This window comes from Panthera onca, chromosome E3 (genome assembly GCF_046562875.1).
Source record: "Panthera onca isolate mPanOnc1 chromosome E3, mPanOnc1 haplotype 2, whole genome shotgun sequence".
In the NCBI taxonomy this organism is placed as follows: domain Eukaryota; kingdom Metazoa; phylum Chordata; class Mammalia; order Carnivora; family Felidae; genus Panthera; species Panthera onca.
The window spans coordinates 27,429,356-27,442,768 of NC_138354.1; the positions used below are offsets into that span (position 1 = coordinate 27,429,356).

General features: G+C 43.3%; 1 long non-coding RNA gene across 3 annotated transcripts in view; it reads left to right on the plus strand.

Annotated features, from left to right (window-relative positions):
• Positions 1 to 7,081: 7,081 nt before the first annotated feature.
• The window catches only part of LOC132689133 (uncharacterized), a 237,807-nt gene continuing 231,475 nt past the window's right edge, over positions 7,082 to 13,413 (plus strand). Inside the window, exon 1 of one of the 3 annotated variants that reach the window (XR_013553003.2) lies at positions 7,082 to 7,515. This is a non-coding gene — a long non-coding RNA (uncharacterized LOC132689133). The remainder of the gene's footprint in view (positions 7,516 to 13,413) is intronic. The other 2 variants (XR_013553004.2, XR_013553005.2) reach the window with 2 other exon arrangements.

A 13,413-nucleotide genomic window follows, 5' to 3' on the forward strand; every position in this document is an offset into this window, starting at 1 on the left:
CATGTTTTCTCTTGTAATATGCAAGAGTTCACAAAATAAAGTGACACCAAATCATGGGACCATTGAAGGATGGATTCTTACCAAATGGGAAGCGTGTGTCTGAGAACAGTCTGAGCTAGGACCCAGACCCTGAGGCAGGTGTGGAGGACTGTGAGGGACACTCAAGGCTGGAGGCAGTCGCTCTCCCAAGCTGCTGGTCTGGAGGAGCAAGGAGAGGATGTGTGATTGCCGGGGAAGATTTACTCTGGGCAGAGCAGTCCAAGGATGGTGTTGAAGAGGACCGCACAAGTAAAGCTGTAAGGACACTCCCACCAGGCGGGTGTAACACCAAGCTGTGTAGGGTGGAGTAGCTGCAGGGGTTTATTTAGTGATGATTAATAAAGTGAATTTCGCCTCGGTTCGCAAGGGTGCAATTAAACATGCAAATGATTTAACAAAGTGAAAAGATTTTACACATATAATGATGACACCTAAGGATCAAATGTCATAATGGTAGACACGAACATGCTCCATGGGCTCCAGAGCCCTGCGTCACAACTCCCGCCTGCTGCTGACGCATCTCTGTAGGGTAGGCTGGGTGCACTCCCAGAGTTTCAGTCCAGTGCTTGCTCTTGTATTGCAGGGCCATGTCTCCCACAGGGCCTTGGGAAAAGAGCAGCGTAGAACTATGTCCCTTTTCCAGTCGCCTGTGCCTCCTTCCTTGAGCTCTGAGTAGCCGACGCTCTTTCCTAGTACTCGACGGCAACCCTGGGGTCTGAAACTCTCCCTCTTGCCCCTGGCCACTTTGGGGTCCGGATTGTGATTTCTGGTTACTTTGAACCAAGAAGTTTGAGAAAATAGGAGCCATGGCCAAGTTGGGTCTGAGATGATGGTTCAGAACTCTGGCTCGTGGCGTTGGGTAGACCTGGTTGAAATCCCGGCTCTGTCACTTGCTAGTTGTGTGATCTTGGGAGAGCCCCGGTGTCACTCTGGGTCCTCTAAGAGGCTCTGGGAAGCAACGTGCAAGGACTTCATTAGGTGGAACATTTATGTGACAGAAGTCAGACTGCGATGAAAGTCTGACCCTGAGGGAAGGAGAGAGGGTTGGGTGGAAACGTCTGAACGGCATAGTATGAAAAAGGTCGAGGTGTCCCAAGTTGGCTGTCAGAGGAGTCCTGTGTTTTCTAGGACTGGGCCTGCCTTAGTTTCCCTGCTATGCTCTGTCACTGATGAGGTGGGTAGATTTCATGTCCAGCGGGTGCACTCTCGTGGTTACCACACCCATAACCTCTCACAAGACTGGTTATGATCAAATGAAGCAAGGCACTTCATATGAGATCTGGCATAGAGTAAGGACTCCACACATTTTAGCTATTATTATTATTACCCAAATACTCTTTTGAAGTCAACAAAAGAGTTTTCTTTTTGTTACCAAGCATTCCCTAGACCAGATGCTGCTAATTCAGATTCCCTCCCTGTAAGCGAGTGGACCAAGTCTAATACCTTAGGCAGTGGTGGGGACTGTGATAAACTCAAGAGTACGTGCTCTATTTAAAACATTTTGAAAAATGGCTGGATCCAGCGAAAGCAAACACATCTGTGGGCTGAATTTGGTTTACTGCCCTCCAGTTTGAAATCTCTGCCTTATACGCACAAGGTTGTCTGTAACAGTTCCTGATATTCTGGGTTTGCAACAGCCAGGGAGTCAATTTAATTAAAAGAAAACAAAAATAGTTTGGGTGGGTTTTTTCCCCCTTCTTGCTGACAAATTTATGGTGTGTTTGACCAAACTGAGAGATCTGACTGGTTGATTTTGGTTTTGTACAGAGCTTCAATGTTGACTTATCTGAGAGGTTTAGAAGGTGGATGTGGGGTATGAACGGCATGGGTTGGAGTCTTGGCTCCCCCATTTTCCAGCTACGGGATCTTGGGAAAGTTAGGACATCTCTGTAGCTCAGTCTGCCTGTCTGTAAAATGGGGACAGTTCCCCTCATGGGGTTGCTATGAGGATTTAGTATACGGAAGGTGCTTAGAACACTGCCCAGACCAAGTAAGGCTGAATAAGTGTTGATGTTATTCTGGGGTTGGGCAAAGGAGAGAGAACATGGCTTTTCTTCATCATTTTATTTCACATAAGCCTAAAACTTAATGGTGGGTATAACACCCAAATATGAATGAGTTTCTCCTACCCTGGTGATATAATCACATATAATAATGTCACTTACATAAGCTTTCCTACCTCCCTGTTAAAGCCACCCACACTCTGCTCCACTTCATGCCGTGATAGAATTTTTCTCCCACAGGGAAAGAGACACCCAACTTTATACTGATTATCACTGTAAAGCAGGGACCAACGTGGAATGCTGGAAAAGGTGGATTTTTCAGTAATTTGTTGGTTAGGGAGAAAGTGTTTAGAAGCAGTGAATCAGCCTGGAGACCTCAGAAGAGCCAGTGGGTGTCATGGGCCAGAAGCAAGCCATGGCCTCCTCCAAATTAGGTGGGCTTGGCCTACACCTTAGAGGAAAAGGGTCTGTGAGCGAGCCCTCTGCAGATAAACACTGATGTGCTGTTTCTTTCCTTCCTTCCTTCCCTCCTCCTCCTCCTCCTCCTCCTCCTCCTCCTCCTCCTCCTCCTCCTCCTTCTCCTCCTTCCTCCTTCTCCTCCTCCTCCTCCTCTTCTTCTTCAATTCTGAAACATGTTCTACATGTGATGCATGCTCATTGTGGAAATTGTAGAAAATAGAGGGGAACAAAATAGAAGTGTAAAAGTCAGAACATGTTCAGCTTCAAGTGTCAGAAATCAATCCCAACCTGGTGTAGGTGATGCAAGAGAATGTATCAATACAAGGATGTTGTTCCAGGGATGAGTCAGGCAGGGCTACATCCAGGGCTCAATCCTGGCAAGGTGCTGTCTTGCTCACTCTATTCATTTCTCCATTTCTTCTGCCTATTCCAGGCAGAAGAGGTCTAAAAGTAAACACGACTAACTCTAGACTAATTCCCATCATTTGAAGAACGCTACTGGAAAGAAGAATCTCAGGGAGGGATATGATTGGCTGGGCATGTATCACATGTGCATCCTTGAGCCAATCAGCCAATCCCTGTGGCTACAAATGAAATGTTCTGATTAGACATGTTAGTGAGCCAGAGGCCGGGAAGGTGGAAACAAGTCCCCCTTGAAATACAAGGAATAGGTTTCCCATAAGAAGGAGGGTTTTTGTTCCAGACGAAAGAAGAGAAAGGGATGAGTTGATGAAAACATGAGGAGTCACTTTAAGATGCAAATACAAATTTCTAATACTCCCACCAGAAATAAGGGCTGCTGACTTCTTGATGTAGATCCTCCCAGAATTCCCTACTCACCATCTAATGTGTCTATACTTACAAGTATGTGTTAGACATATAGAACATTGAAATGCCCAAGAAACTTTTGTAAATGATTTTGACTGCCCCCATCAAAAATATCAATTACATATCTCGAAATCCAAATGGTTTATTTCCTTGGTCAGAAAATCAAAGAATATAGACAAGCAAAAATGAAATCTAATTTATGACTGGTTGCAGCTGACAGTAAGACTTTCAAGAAGGCAAGTAAAAATCAAGGTTGAAATAAAGGGATTTGTTATGTCTCCTCTTATGACAGCCTGTCGTCTCTTCATGGTGCTTTCCACATTTATAATTATTTACTAACTACTTGCAGTGGCTTATGTAAAATTATTCCATTACGAGCTATTCCAGGTACACACAAAAAAACTGTGGGCTGATTTAGTGAACAACCATTTATGCTTCACTCAGCTTAAGAAATGTAGCATAACAAATACAATCTCATCCCGCTGGACCCCATCTCAGTCCTGTGCCTTTTCTTCTGTCTCTCTCTCCCTTCCCAGTGATGATCTTTATCCTCAGAATGCATTTTTTATTCCATGTACATTAAATTTTTTTAAAGTTTATTTCTTATTTTTAGTAATCTCCACACCCAACCTAGGGCTCGAACTCATGACCCTAGGATCAAGAGTTATAGGCTCCATTGACTGAACGAGCCAGGTGCCCCTCCATGCATATTTTTATACTTTTCATTGTGTATGAATGATCTGTTATCAACATGTAGTATTGTGTTGCATGTTTTAAAACTTTGAGTAGAATCCTGCTGTACATATCATTTCATGATTTAGCTTTTTTCCCCACTATTATGATTTTTTTCAATTTATCAAAATTATGTTTCACTTATTCCATTTATTCACTTATTTCACTACTGCTGTTACTGCTACTGGTTACGATGGCATTCTACTGGACAACCGTATCACGATTTACTTACCCATTCTCCTGTAAGTGGGCATTCAGCTTTCTTCTGTCATAAACAGTGCTGCTATACACACTCCTGGACATCTCTCCTCGTGAAAAGTGATGGAGCTTCTCCCGTCCTACGGTATATACTCAGGAACGGAACTGGTAGGCTGTAGAGTTGGCACATCTCCAGCTCAACTAGGTGTCACCAAACTGCTCTGCAGAGTGGATGTGCCAATGTACACTCTTACCATCCACCCACGAGGCTTCCTGTTTCTCCAGAATTTGGTTTTGTCAGATTTTCCATCTTTGCCGGTGTGATGCGTGTGAGCTTCTGGTCCTTCTCACCCATTGTTTGATCCTGGATAGCTGGAATCATACATCTTGTTCACCATGGTTTTCCTGGCACTTAGCACAGCTCCTGGGGCATAGTAGATGTTCAGGATTGGGGGTTGACTGAGCAAGAGTTTTCTGGTTCTTCCCCTTTGCTACAGAAGACACCTGTTCTCCAGCAAACCTGCTTCTGCCTACTCCTCTCCTTTGAAGATCAGAGACCTGCCACACACTAAATGGAGAGGACAGTTTGGGGCTCCCCTAATTGCCTTTCATTTGGGCAGCAGTTCTGAAAACCTATGCACGGACATCAGGATCACCTGGATGGCTTGTGGAAACACGGATGGCTGGGCGTCACCCTCAGAGCTTCCCATTCAGGATGTCCAGGGTGCTCTAAGAATTCACATTTCTGATGAGTTCCTACCTGGTGTTGATGCTGCTGGTTTGCGAAGCATACGTTGAGAACCAGTATATCAGAGAAACATCCAATCCAGACATTTTGGATATGTTCTGTGTGGCATGCCTGTAAAGAGACTCACACCAGTCAGAGTGGCTAAAATGAACAAATCAAGAAACTATAGATGCTGGTGAGATGTGGAGAAACGGGAACCCTCTTGCACTGTTGGTGGGAATACAAACGGGTGCAGCTGCTCTGGAAAACAGTGTGGAGGTTCCTAAAAAAATTAAAAATAGACCTACCCTATGACCCAGCAATAACACTACTAGGAATTTACCCAAGGGATACAGGAGTGCTGATGCATAGGGGCACTTGTACCCCAATGTTTATAGCAGCACTTTCAACGATAGCCATTATGGAAAGAGCCTAAATGTCCATCAACTGATGAATGGATACAGAAGATGTGGTTTATATATACAATGGAATACTACCTGAATGAGAAAGAATGAAATCCTGCTATTTGCAGCAACATGGATGGAACTGAAGGGTATTATGCTAAGTGAAGTAAGTCAGTCAGAGAAAGACAGAGATCATGTTTTCACTCATATGTGGATCTTGAGAACCCTAACAGAAGACCAAGGGGGAAGGGAAAAACAGTTACAAACCGAGAGGGAAGGAGGCAAACCATAAGAGCCTCTTAAGTACAGAGAACAAACTGAGGATTGATGGGTGGGGGTGGGGGAGAGGGGAAAGTGGGTGATGGGCATTGAGGAGGGCATTTGGTGGGATGAGCACTGGGTGTTGTATGTAAGCCATTTGACAATAAATTACATTAAAAAATAAAATACAACAAAAAAAAAAAAAAAAAAAGAGAGAGAGAGAGAGAGAGAGAGAGACCAAATGCAAACTTTCAAAAGTCATTCCCAACGTGGATAGAGGAAGGAATAAATGTTTCATCCAACTGCACTTGGCTGGAATAGGGAAAGGAGGAGCCAGAATTCTGAATTCTGGGTCCCTCGAAAGTTCAAGACAGGTGGCAGCCCTTACAGAGACTGATCTAATTCAAAAAGAATATATTGGGCGGCCGCTGGCAAGTTTTCACATCTTCTACAAGATTTCAAGGCAGGATCTTTTTTTCCACTGATACTTCTGAGACCATCCCTATCTTCTCTTCTTTCCCCTCCTCCTCCTCCTTCTCCTCCTCCTCCTCTTTCTTCTTCATCATCATCAAACATTAATTTAATTCAAGTGTAGATTTGATTGTCATGATACCACAATAAAGACAGCTACCATTTATAGAGGGCTTGATTACAAGTACTTTATAACCTCATCTAATCAGCATTATTGCATCTAATCCTGCCTTAGGCCTCTCCAACTCCAATGTTGTGTTCTTTATTTTTCCTATACACTGTATTTCCGTAAGTGTTGGTCTATTCATTCATTCGTTTACCCATTCATTCATTCCTTCACCAAATATTTACTGAGCACCTGCTATGCAATGGGCATCCTGCTGCTGATGTGGGCACAAAAGACAGACAAAATCCCTGCTGTTATAGTGCTTACAAACACTTATATTTCCAATCCCCAAAAAGGGGTGATACTATCCCTCACTTAGGGTTGCTATAGGGATTAGGGAAATGTGCCCTGGTACACAGTAAGGGCTCAATAAATGTTGGCTCCTGGCCTCCTTTACCCCCCAGAGCTGGTAGCTTTCTATTCACATATGTCGGGGAGAACTGTTGGAACCATTTCTGAGACTATGTTCTTCTAGAAAGCGACATTTCCCTGTTCTTAAAATTCATGCAACCCACATGTTATTAACCTATCTGAGCAAAAGCCCATTTTCCTGGGCTCTCTGGGCTAGACTCAGGCTCTTGCTCCCCGCTGCCTCCTCTCCTTCTCATCTTCCTCTCAATTCTAGCTAGGATCTCAGACTATACATGAGTTTCGACAGACCAATGCTTTGGGAAAGCTTTGTGCAATTTTGAGCGATGAAAAAAATGGAGAAATAAGGGCTCCAGGCAACTGGTGTGATAGAGAAGAGAGGAAAAAGATAAGAGAAATGTGCAGCTTAGGAGGATGTTTGCACAGGCAACGAGAGAAAAATAAGTAACAAATGTCTACTTAGAGGTATTTTCCTTCAAGCGTCTGGAGCTTTTGAAGAACTGGGATAGGAGAAATCTACATTTTAGGAATCTAGGCTGCTGTTTATGTAATTTCCACCTTTGAGGGCTTCAACTCCATCCTCGCTGACTGCGTGCTAGTCATTTCTTTGTCAGGCTCAGTTTTAGTGATTTTCATCCCCCCCGCCCCCAACAAGGGGGTTTAGCTGTGCAACATAGTCAGTGCACTGAAGCCCAAATTGGAGATCTCTCTCACTACAGATGACATAGTTCAGAAGGGAAAAGTCACATGAAAACTGTACATTTCTTTCCACAGGCTTAGCAGAAGCTACACCCGGATTCCTGCAGCTGAACGGATGTAACCGGCATTTGGGCTTTTCTATTCAGTTACCTCCTTGTGGTGAGTGAAGAGCTCGGGTGTGTGTGGGGGGGTTTATTCCTCATCAACCTTGTGACCTTGGGCAAGGTCCCCGATCTATTAGAATCTCAGTTTTCTCATCTGTGGAAAGATAACCATGACAAAATATATCCTCAGAGGTAGTTTCAGTGGGAGGGTTAAATGAGATACAATTTAGGAGTTCTTGGCATAGTATCTGGAGCATATTTACATTCTATAAACAAGGGCAAAACTTTCTTACCATCAAGACTTTTCTCGTGAAAAGGTCTGAAGCTTATACAGCAATCAATGTAGGCAAAGTGGAATTCTATGGGCCCCAGCTTCTCGTCCTGCCACCTCTGAGACTTTGGGAAAGTCATTTCCTCTTCTGAGACTGTTTTCTCCCAGTTTGGTGGGGGAGAGAAATTAGGGGGAAGGTTAGAGGCTTTAAAGGCCTAAAAAGATAATAAATAATAACCTATACATAATGTACTATATGTATAATATACTCTGTAATAGCTAGCATATTATATATATATATAAAATATACCATAGCATACTGCATGTTATATATTACAGTTTATATAATATACACTATAGCATATAAGCACTAGTTTATATGATACGTGCTCTCTTTATCATATATACTATGTAACATGAATAGCACATATATCATACATGCTATATATTATTTATATGCTATAATATATACTATATATGCTATAATATATACTGTATATAATGTAATATATAATATATATGATATATTACACCATACAACACACACTATAATAGAGATACTACATGCTATACTGAGCATAATATATTATTGGTATAATAAATAATACACCATGTGTTACATAGATTTGTATAATATAGATACTATACTATTATAATATTATATACTATGTAATATATGCACTTTATTTAATAAGGTATGGTATGTAATGTATGCTGTATTTAAGCAACTTTTATCTGTATAATATACCATACCCACTATATATGCTATTTACTATGTAATATGTCATGTACAATATAGTAAAAATGAAAGTTTCTTGTGAACTGAAAAGCCCCAATTAATAGGAGATGTTATTAATTAGTTCCATCGAGGTGTGAATGACTGATATGGGTTATCTTATTTTTTTATTTATAATTTTTTAATGACTGACATGGCTTAAAGTGTGACCCAGACTCAGAACATTTCCCACTTCACCACTGGCCCCCCACCCCCTCCAGCCCAAATATTTCTCGTGTGTCTTTACTGTTCAGTGAATGGCTCTATCCTCCTCCCAGGGTGCTCACCAAAGAGCCAGGAGTCACCTTTGCTCCCTTTCCCTTCCTCCCACTTGCACACCCTGCCACCCAGTCCTCCGACTGCCTCTGCTCGTTCTGTCTGCTCTACCTCCAAAGTGGGGCCCAGATCCACTCACCACTGCCCCAGTTCAGGGCCGCACTGTCACCAGCCTAGACAACTCCAGTAGCCTCGTAGCCATTCTTTCCTGCTCCCTCCCTTGCCTCTTCATCATCTACCCTTCACATGGTAGCCTCACTGGTCCTTCGAGGGAGTAAATCCAATCACGATACTCCTCAGGTGAAAATGCTTGATTGCCTTTTCCATCACGTTTCGGGTAAAACCCAAACTCTTTGCCCTGTAGGCCCTAGCTCCTGACATTTGGCTTTGTCTGGTATTACTCCCTTGACCTACTTTGCTCACTCTACTCCTGCACATCGATGACTGTTCAACTCTCAAATATATTGTGATAGATCCCACCGCAGGGCCTTTGCACTTGCTGCTCCCATTACCTAGAATGCCCTTTGCCCAGATATCCACATGGCCCACTCCGTCACTTCACTCAGGACTCTACTCAAATGTCACTTTAACAGGGAGGACTTTCCTGACCACCCTCTAGCATATCATGCCTGTCCCCTCACTGTATACTATCTGGCTCTCTCTATATAGAATCTACATCTATATAATCTACATCTATATAGCAGCCACATCTACAAAGTGGATATAAAGTATCCCAAAGTGTGTGTGTGTGTGTGTGTGTGTGTGTGTGTGTGTGTGTGTGTGTGTATCTAGTACATCTTACATCCTCCACATGAGAGAAAGGCTCCATAACACTGCTGTGTGAGTTTTAAATCTTTTCATGGAAAAGTGTTTGGATAGTGAGAAATTCCACAGCCGCACGTTCTGGAGGATTGCTATGTGCCAGGCATGTGCTGAGAAGCTTGTTTCTTTATTTATTTTTCACTCTATCTCATGTGGCCCTCACCATCACAACAATGACTTGATGTCCGTATTATTTCAGGAGGGGAAGTCAGCTCAGAATCAATTTTATTGACATCAGCAATAATAGTAATAAGGGTTATTATATGAGTGAATGGAAGTACAACAGGTGGCCTGTTCTGAAGCTATTCTGTGTTGTATGTGAACACAAAGCATTTGGTTTTCAAGAGCGGATTGAATGGACAGTCAGGCAGTCTGGGGAGGTGAGACATCCAGTTGTTCATTCCTAGAAGAATCCTTAAGGAGGGTCAAGCTTGGAGGCACCGGGGTTTATTTTATTAGGGAAGGCGGCCTTTCCTCACCTCCCTATCCGCAGATCCACAGCCCGAGGAAACTGAGAAATGGCTCCCCTAGTCCTTAGGCACAATCTGTTTCCATCGGGCGACAAGCATGGCTGGCATACGGGGTCTGTACCTTTCATTGCGTCAGTGATAAACCTTGAGCCAAATCAGAGTTACTGGCCTTGTGTTCTGTCGTCTGGGACCTCCCGACTTCGTGTGGTGCACTCACATCCACATGCCCTTTTATTTATGACTTTTATTGAGTCTTCTGTGAAGTCATAAATTGACCAACCCTCCAGCTGGTTCGAGCCCTCATCAGGAAGCTGTCATCAAAGTGAATCACATTCTCAGTGGCTGTTCCTTCCCCAAAGGTTCATTGCAAAGGCTGGGATGTTTCCTGCAACTTGCTTAGAATATCTGTCAGCTCCTGGCAGCCCAGACTTGCTAAGCCAAGGTTCTTCTTTTTTTTTTTTTTCCATTAAACAAAAAAAAAGTGAAATAAAAGGTGAAGAAGAGGTGTCTATATTTGGTCAGGGGTTCTCTCATGTCAGTATAACATTCTGGAAAAGCTTCAATTTCTGGAGCAGTGTAGTAGGTGAAGTTGACATACTTTTATTTCTGGCCCAGAAATATTCTGAGTAATTCTTGTACCAGGGACTTGGGACAAGGCAGAGATCGACATATTCCTGGGGGGATCTGGGAACCAGCAACTTAAACAGAAAGTGAGATTGGGCCTTGGACTTGGGATGGATCTGATCTGAGTGGAAGTGATTTCCCTAAAAGCAAAAGGTGCTAGAAACTCCATGACAGCTCCTCAGACACCTGTCAGGCCCTGTGTTGAGGGTACCACATGCATTATCTCATCGAGCTCTCAACAATCCTCGGTTAAGTCCCCATTTTACAGAAATGGAGACTCACAGAGGTTATAGGACTATTCAACTCACTCTCGGTCACATGGATAGTAAGTGGTAGGGCCAGCATTTGAACCCAGGTCTTATTTTAACTTTGTCAAAATTCATCCATTTTAATGTACAGCTCAGTGATTTTTAGTAAATTTTACAATGTGTGCAACCATCACTACAATCCAGTTTTAGAAATTTCCATTTGCCCTCCACAAGATCCCTTTGTGCTCATTTGAATGCAATCTGCATTTTCATCTGTAGCTCCAGGCAACCCACTAATCTTCAGTATGTCTCTGTGAATTGACTTTTTTCTGGACGTCTTATATAAATGGAATCATATGATATGTGGTCTTTTCATCTGGCTTCTTTTATTTATCCAGCGGTACGTCCATGTGGTTGCAAGTATTAGTAGCTCATTCATTTTTAATACCGAATAGTATTCTACTGGATGGATATACTGCATTTGTTTATCTACTTACCAACTGATAGACATTTGGATTATTCCCATTTCCTAGCTGTTATGAATGATTCTGCTATGACCATTCACATGCATGTTTTTGTGTGGCTGTATGCCTTCATTAAAAAAAAAAAAACATTTTTTTGATGGTTATTCGTGAGAAAGAGAGACCGAGCACGAGTGGGGGAGGGGCAGAGAGAGAGGGAAACACAGATCTGAAGCAGGCTCCAGGCTCCGAGCTGTCAGCACAAAGGCCAATATGGGGCTGGAACCCATGAACTGCCAGATGGTGACCTGAGCTGAAGTCAGATGCTTAACCGACGGTGCCACCCAGGTGCCCCTGCCTTCATTTTTTTAAAGGTAGATTCCTAAGAGTAGTGTTGCTGGGTTTAATGGTTTATGTTTAACTTTACAGAAAAACTACCAAGTTGGTTGTTTTTTAATGTTTATTTATTTATTTTTGAGACAGAGAGAGAGAGAGAGAACTCACACACAAGCAGGGGAGGGGCAGAGAGAGGGAGACACAGAATCCGAAGCAGGCTCCAGGCTCCCAGCTGTCAGCACAGAGCCCGATGTGAGACTCAAACCCACAAACCGTGACATCATGACCTGAGCTGAACTCAAACGCCCAACTGACTGAGCTACCCAGGCACCCCCAAGCTATTTTTATTTAAAGTTGTTTTTTTTTCAAAGTTTGGTGTGCCTAGGTGACTCTTGGTTTTGGTTTCGGTTATGATCTTATGGTTTGTGGGATTAAGCCCCACATTGGGCTCTGTGCTGACAGCGTGGAGCCTGCTTTGGATTCTCTCCTCTCTCTTCCCTCTCCCCATTCATGCTCTCTCTCTCTCTCTTAAATAAATAAGCATTAAAAAAAAGGTCCAATAATTTTTCTTTTTTTAAACGTAGGCTCCATGCCCAATGTGGGACTTGAACACATACTGGGTCAAGAGTCACACCCTTGTGCCTGGGTGGCTCAGTCATTTAAGGGTCCGACTTCAGCTCAGGTCATGATTTCACGGGTTCATGAGTTCAAGCCCAGCAGGGGGTTTGCAGCTGTCGCTTCAGATCCTCTGTCCACCCACCCCTCAGTCCCTCCCTCCCTCTCAAAAATAAATAAAAATATTAAAAAAAAAAGAGAAAAGAATCACATCCTCCACAGACTGAGCCAGCCAGGTACCCCCAAACTTTTTTTGAAATCACTGTGTCATTTTACACTGAAATCAGGTCCTGTGATGTTTAAGTTCATGTTCCTAATCACTGTGTTATATACACACCTCACATTACTCCATGCCATTTATAACCTATTAATTTCAACAACCATTGCTTGATGTCTGTTCTATGCTGGACCTTGTACTAGAAGGTAGGAATAGAGGGGTCAAAGACAGGAGTTTTTCCTGCCTTCTGTGGTGTATTGGATTATTAATCACAATTCTTTTACCATATGACCTTGCGGTACACTAGGTGAGTAGAGTGGATTTCCCTTCTCAAGGACTTGAGCTGTTGGGAAAGGCAGTCTCCTGTGTGTGGTCATTTGGCCCCAGCTTGGTCTTATGAGTGGGTTTGAGCCTGGAACGTTTCCTTACTGGGAGAGTCAGAGTTCTCACAGTCTATGCTGGGCTTAGGGCCTTGTGAAGAAAGATCTTTCTCTGTTCCCAGATTGATATGTAGTCTTGTTCTCCTTAAGCACGTGAGCCAGTGGCTCTCATGCACGCCCATGGCTTTCTGTATTTCAGACCCCAGTGGGAAGGTTTGGGTTCCTTCCGCTGCAGCATGAAATGGGGGTAAGTGCTGTGTTGGTGTGGAACAGATCCACTGGCCATGGTGGACTGACACATTGCACAGGCCTGGCGCTTGTGCACTAGATCTCCATTCTTGCTGCAAGTAAATGCTGGACCATGCTGAGCCTTGTATGCATGCAGTCTGTTTTCAGCAAACCATGCACTGGTCTCTCCCTTGGGTGCACTTCTCTGCCTTTGAACTTTAGTTGCACTC